General features: G+C 43.6%; 1 pseudogene; it reads left to right on the top strand.

Annotated features, from left to right (window-relative positions):
• Positions 1-5535: 5535 nt before the first annotated feature.
• LOC101982062 lies at positions 5536-7027 on the top strand (annotated as a pseudogene).
• The last annotated feature ends 473 nt before the right edge of the window (positions 7028-7500 follow it).

The raw sequence follows: 7500 nt of genomic DNA, 5'->3' as shown, positions 1-7500 counted from the left end.
AATAACTCAGGGTCGGATGTCTAGATCTCATTCATGATCTGTTGGGTGGCCCCAAGTCTCCAGCTGTTCACTAACTACCACAGCGCACACAGATTGTCTCTTAGGCTCAGGGTGGCCCCTCTCCACATCTGCTGCTGTCTTTAGGGGCCTAGCATCTCTAATATACTAGGGTCTCTGTAGCAACTGAGATTTCACCTTAAGCGATAATCTCCTGGCCTCTCTTTAGGGACGCTGACCCTGCCAAAAGGTACCAAGCCTCAGCTTCTCCCCATAACCCCTTCAAGTCAAGGGTTTTCACTCAGCTGAGATTGACCCTTCACCAATGGCTTTCTGGCTTCTCCTTCAGGACTCTGACCTTGAAACTTGGGGTCACACCTCAGCTTCTTTCAAGGAACCCTTCGATCCTGCATTTTCATACCACCCCAACCGGTTAACTAAGGAGGCAATTTCTCCAGCAGCACGCAGCAGGCTTCGATTTTCTCACTGACTAGCTTCAAATTTCTCTTAAAAGAGATATATTTAACAGCTCACGGATATGTTTTTCAACCTGGCAGGAGATGCGCCACTTGTACCAGTCATTGGAAAAAGAAGACTATTATTCCAATTGCCAGTTCTAGCCAATCCAATAGGTAAATAGTCGAAGCTAATCCTTACAGGCAGTTAAATTGCACAGTGCCAGATAAACACTCCTGTGCTGAACTAAAGGGTGCTGCTGGCTAACAAGGCAGCTGCCAAAGTTACCTCTCCATCTTATAGGAGATGGGAATTTAGGGTCACAGAAACCATGCTGGCACAAGAGACACCTGCTTCAAAAGAGGGATGCCTATTAAAGCAACAGTAGGTCACTGAAGAAACATTTAAAGCGTTCAATGATCCATGTCAAGATAAGTAACACAGCCTGAAGTTAAGTACACCAGGATAACTGAAAATCAGGGTTTTGCTTTATCATTAGACATGAACAGCCTAGGGGAAAGAACTACATAAAACACAAACTCCACCCGACCATCTGATCAGAGCCTTGCAATTAACTTCCCGTTGTGAGAAGTGGAAGTAGTGTAAGGAGGGCTTTAAAGGAAAATAAATGGTCCAGGGAATGATGAAGTTTGTTAGATTCTATTTCATCTGTCTCTCAAAAAAAAAAAATTCAGTGCGTAAAAATCATCATAAAAAACCTTGGGAAAAGAAAAAAAAAACTTCTATACTAATTATATTTCCACTTGGGCTAAAACCGAAGAGAGCTAAGATGGCAGCACAGAGGTGACTCGGGGCAAGGGAACTGACATGTGAATAGACATGATTAAAAGATGTTAAACTGGCCTGTTCTGCTGAGCAGCAACCAAGAGAGATGTGCTTGTCACTGGAAAACGTCCGCAGAGTAAACAGCAGCCAGGGTCATTACGGGATTGAATAGAAGAAATAAATTGGGGTGAAATTAAGGACAGAGAAATGTGAACTGAATATCTGTGATGAGAAGAGCAGCCAGACAGTGAGACATCTCCCCCAGGGTAATTATGAGACATCTGAAGGACTTTGAAAGGTCACATTTCATCATGTCCTCAATAAGCAGTTTCCTGTCCTGTGGGCTAGAAATACCTCTCTTCAAAGACCAGGAATATATATATATACATATATATATGTGTGTGTGTATATATATACATATGTATATATATTCTCTATATACTCATTGTATATATACTCAGATATATATATGTGTGTGTGTGTATATATATATATGTATATATATATATATCTGAGAACAATGAGTATAGGTGGGCATATAACACGAGGAGCTTATGTGAAAGAAAATAAATAAGTAATAGGAACCACAGGAAAGAGACAGGTCATTGGCAAGCTGAGAAGGGATTGGAAACACACCCTGTCTAAAGTCTTGAAAGAAGGAACCACAGACCATCCATCAGCAACAGCAGTAGCTCTGTGTTGAAACGGATGGCACAGATGTCTCTCTAACCCGTCAGCCCGTCTTGGATTCTTCAAGACATTCAAGCAGGAGCCTCATGGTTGGTGACAATTTAACATGTGTGTTTTCTCTCCTCTCCTCTCTCCCTCTCACCCCCACCGCCCCCTGCCACCCAGTCTGTCTCTCATGGGGTGGAGTTTTGAAATAGGTTTTCACTGAGTAGCCCTGGCTGTCCTAGAACTCTATAGAGCAGGCCGACATCAAACTCACAGAGATCCACCTGAGTCTGCTTCCCAAGTGCTGAGATTAGATGCATGTGCCGCCACCATCACCCAGCAACATGGGTGTTTTTTATGCCCTTAAGGAATGAAATAATTCTCTAGAAATCTTTTTGTGATACCCTGTTTGACTAATTACTGAGAGTACTCGTAGCTCAGAATGCAGGCTAGCATTAAACAGATCTGAGATAAAGTTTCCCCTCTAATATTTACTATATAACTATGACTATTAGCCCATTAACATACCATTCAATCAACCAACTATCACCTGAAATTGAGGTGTCGGTGCTCTTGGTTGTAAAAAAATCACAAGGGAAAACGTCAACATAAAAGATCAATGTTTTGGAAAGCTGTATAGAATTCAGAGAATTAACTAGAATCAGGTGAGATGATGTGTGGGAGTTAAAGGAGGTGAATCACCAAGCCTTGGGCAGGGTGGTGCCTCTAGGATGTGCCTGCATGGATTACTGTCATCACTGTCACTGGACCATAAACTAGACCCTGCTGCCACAGGAGAGTGGATGCTGCAAGCATCTAAAGAATCTCTGCATCTCTTCTTCTCACACTGAATTCTGGCTCCCCACTGGGAGCACCTGCTTGGCCAAGTCTAGGTTACATTTGTGTGCCGAAGCTCTCACGGGACAGAGTGAGGGTGTATTTGCTCTTCATCTGCCTTAACAGAAGGCAGAACTCAGCCTCAGTGGAGGTTCACACCGTGAGAGAGTTCCTCCAGGTTAAAATCTGGTTAGCTCAGTTCCATCCCTGACCTTCTTCTAATTAAACTTGCTGGAACCACTCCTCCTTCCTAACCAAATGCAGACAGTCAACACAGTAAAACTATTCACGAATCTGGAATAGTGTCTCCTCTAAGGAGCATGGCTGCCACATCTCAATATCCAGCAAACCATGGCCAACATTGCAGCAGGATCAACTTGGCCTCTACAGGTAGAAGAATGGAAAAGAGTGTTAGCAAACATTCCCATGCCTTTCTAACCTAAAGCCATTAAATTCTAAGTTCAGTCAGTAAGAGGTTAGACTGCTAGAGCTGTTCTTTACAAATATCATAGAAAAGAAGGAAGCAGGTAGAAAGGAAATCTCTGATCATTCTATCTGCATCCAGTCACTCGGCCATAGATAGAATTCTCTCTCTTCCTCGATACTCTTTTTTCTTAGTGAGATCACCCATTTCTCCATTCTTTTTTTTATTTATTTTTTTTAAATTTATTTATTATTAAGGATTTCTGCCTCCTCCTATTTCCCTCCCCCTCCCCCGATCAAGTCCCCCTCCCTCATCAGCTCGAAGAGCAATCAGTGTTTCCTGACCTGTGGGAAGTCCAAGGACCGCCCACCTCCATCCAGGTTTAGTAAGTTGAGCATCCAAACTGCCTAGGCTCCCCCCAAGCCAGTTTAGCCATAAATAAAGGACAGTGAGCTTATAATTCACGATCCTAGAGAAGCCAATTTAGAAGGTGAATCCAAAGACAAACATATAGGCATCCTCCTGAATATTAACCTTCATCAGGCGATGAAAGGAGACAGAGACCCAAATTGGAGCACCGGACAGAAATCTCAAGGTCCAAATCAGGAGCAGAAGGAGGGGGAGCACGAGCAAGGAACTCAGGACCGCGAGGGGTACACCCACACTCTGAGACAATGGGGATGATCTTTCGGGAATTCACCAAGACCAGCTAGTTTGGGTCTGAAAAAGCATGGGATAAAACTGGACTTACATACCATTTTTCCATTCTTGATAGGTAATATGATTTCTTGGGAAACCTGTCTAAATGGAATTACAGGCACCTTGTGTAATTATTTTTCTTTTCTTTTCCTTTTTTTTAAAAGATTTATTTATTTATTATGTACACAATGTTTAGCCTCCACGTATGCCTGCAGGCCAGAAGAGGGCACCAGATCTCATTACAGATGGTTGTGAGCCACCACGTGGTTGCTGGGAATTGAACTCAGGACCTCTGGAAGAGCAGTCAGTGCTCTTAACCTCTGAGCCATCTCTCCAGCCCACTTTTTTTCTTGTTGTTATGAATGAATAACTGACAAGAAGCAACTGAAGGGGAAAAGGCATTATCTTAGCTCACAATTTAAGATGGTGTATAGTCTGTCGCGGTGGGGAAGGGTGTGGCAGCGTGAGTGTGAGGGTCAGGAACCAGAGAGGGAACAGGATAGACAGCAAGGAAATCAAAACCTGAGGCCTGCCCCCGCTGACTCTTTCTACTAGCAAGGCTCCCTAAGATTTTACAACCATCTGAACAGTGCCAGGAGCTGTGGACCAAGTACTAAAACCCCTGGGGAACCTTTTACATTTGAACAGGTCACACTGTATTTATTCAGTATCCTCTCTGAATACAACAGGAGAGGGTTCCCCAAATCATTCCCAGAACGTCACAATAGCCGCTTGTTTCCTTATTTCTGTTTTGTTTCGTTCAGTGTTAGGGACTGCAGCCAGGATCTCTTGAACACTAGGCAGCCACTCTACCATTGAGCAGGATCCCAACACCCCACTCGACACCGACCTCCTGTTATGACAACATGAGTACACCCAAGTGCACAGATAATAGGCTCATTTTCCAATTCACTGTTTTTGTTTTTTCGTTTAGCAGATGTATTCACCCCTTGAGCACTTAGGGTCCTAACCATTAGCAACCAGGAGAAGAATATAAGCAAAACATTTTAATTAGTCATTAGGTATAATTGGTTCTATTCGTTGCTTCCAAATAATCTGAGACTAGTCTAAGAATATAGAGCTAATATCAGCCTAAAGAACTTGCTAGGTGTTATGTTGTATCTGACACAGAACATCTTCAATATTTCTGTCCACAAAGCTAGCTAATTCTGCGTAAAGGGAACCTATGAAGATAAACAAATAGCTAATAATAAATAGATTGCCTTTCTTAATTCATTATAAAGGAGTCTTGGTCCGGTGCAATGTTTTGTAGAACCTGTGTATAAAGTCTCTAGTAAATCCATGATTATTAGGACTCGAAACATCAGCAAAACAATTCACTGCCAACATAGCCCTTACTTTATGCCTTTTTCCTATCTTCCCAGATTTCAGGTGCTGCCCAGGGTTTCCCTTATGGAACTCATTACTCATCCAAGACCAGGTTGAATGGAGATGTGAGGTCTCTGCATCCCACCCCTGGCTCACACAAGGTTCAGGTACCAAATCAGGCTCCTACCTGATTTCCCTCTTATTCATCTGCTTCCAAAGAACTCCCATGAGATCAGTCATAGGTGGATTTTCAGTTGCAAGTGGGGTTTAGAAAGTCATAAGCAGCAAAATATGGTAGTTCATGCTCAGGATCTCGAGCTTTGGAGGTAGAAATGGGAAAATCAGAAGTTCAAGGCCAGCCTTGGCAAGCTTATGCTACTGAGACACTGTCTCAAAAAGCAAGCAAAACCAAAGCCGAGAGTATGAGAAAGAAGTAAGAGAAGAAGGAAAGACGTAGCTGAGTGAGTGAAACAAAAATAAAAACCTCATGGTGCAGGACATGATCAGTGACAAAACATGTTTTTTTTTTTTAGATAAGAGTCACGGTGTTTAAGAAAGGAAATGAATCGTGGGGGCTAGTCTTACGTCAACTTGACACAAGCTAGAGTCATCAGAGAGGAGGGAGCCTCAATTGAGAAAATGCCTCCATAAGATCCCTCTCTGTGGCATTTTCTTAATTAGTGATCAATGGGGGCGGGCCTCATCCCTGGACTGGTGGTCCTGGGGTTTATAAGAAAGCAGACTGAGCAAGTCAGCAAGCAGCACCCAGCCATGGTCAGTGTATCAACTCCTGCCTCCAGGTTCCTGCTCTGTGTGAGTCCCTGCTCTCATGCTCTTGATGATGAACTGCTGTATAAAACTGTGAGGAAAACAAAGTCTCTCCTCCCAACGTCACTTACTTGGCCATGGTGGTTTTCACAGCAATAGTCACCCCGACCAAGACAGCAGTCAGTTATAGGTCTTTGGCATAAGTAATAAATAAGCATGCAGCTGATACACCTCACCAGCCCAAAATGTTATACTCTAGTTTATCTGTTCTTGTATTACATATACAGTGGTTAGTCTGCTTCTCCTAAAACCCAAATACTTTATCCCACAAATCACATAAGCCTTCTTCCTTCTGCATTTTCCATACTGCCCCCCCCCTGCCCCCAGACACACACTATTTTGAAATAATCAGTTTTAGAGTTAAGAAACTCTTCTTTCTACTTGGTCAATTCTGTTTATGGTCTTTATCTCCCATTTCCCTCATTTTATTTTTCACATTGAGAATTCCTGCAAATGTATAAATATTTTATATTTGAAATAAACATTTTAAATTTTGCAGTCTGATCCTGTATTCCTGACTTTGCTGAATCATTTCTCTACTTTAAAACAAAGAAACAGCTTTTCCTCTGCTGCCGCCAAGGTGCTCCTGCCGCATTGGGGTGAGGCCTTCACTTTGTCGTGGGACTAGCACCCTGCCAGCAGTCTGCAACGTGGCCCCCTTCTCTGAGCTTGCCTGCATCTACTCCGCCCTCATCCTCCGTGAGGATGAGGTGATGTTCACGGAGGATAAGATCAATGCCCTCAATAAAGCAGCTGGTGTCAATGTGGAAACCTTTCTGGCCTGGCTCGTTTGCAAAGGCCCTGGCCAATGTCAACACTGGAATCCTTATGTGCTATGTAGGGGCTGGTGGGCCTGCTCCAGCAGACGGAGCCGCACCATCAGGCGGCCCTGCCCCCTCCACCGCTGCTGCCCCAGCTGAGGAGAAGAAAGTGGAAGCAAAGAAGGAAGAATCGGAGGAGACTGATGACAACGTGGGCTTTGGTCTTTTTGACTAAGCGTGTTGATAACATGTCTAATAAAAAGATGAACCTGGCGGAGGGGGAGGGGGCGGACAAGCAAACAAACAAAACCCAAGATCCCCTGGTCTTCCTTAAGACAGTAAAGTAATTATCTAACTCTTTTTCAGGTAGCTCATAAGTTTCCACGTATTTCTGATGGGCATCTCATTTCTTCGTTCAAGGGTATCTCGTTTCCCTGATTGCTCCAGATGTTGTTGCTATACAACTGCACATTTAGAGAAGTGGTGTCTTATCCCTTCTGTGAAGAAAATGTAGACCAACTGGGTTTCTCTAGGAAAGCTATCCACCAATCAATTGATCCAGAGGTCCAAGGCATGCTTATCTGATAGAAAATCAAGCAAACTTGGCTTTCTCTGCACTTTTCTGCAGGGTTTCACTGTGCAGCCCTGGCTGTTCTGGAATTCACTCTGTAGACCAGGCTGGTCTCAGACTCACAAAGATCCACCTGG

This window comes from Microtus ochrogaster, unplaced genomic scaffold (genome assembly GCF_000317375.1).
Source record: "Microtus ochrogaster isolate Prairie Vole_2 unplaced genomic scaffold, MicOch1.0 UNK28, whole genome shotgun sequence".
NCBI classification, from domain to species: Eukaryota; Metazoa; Chordata; class Mammalia; order Rodentia; family Cricetidae; genus Microtus; species Microtus ochrogaster.
The sequence above is the reverse complement of the archived record's forward strand: the minus strand, read 5'-3'. Positions and strand labels throughout refer to the sequence as shown.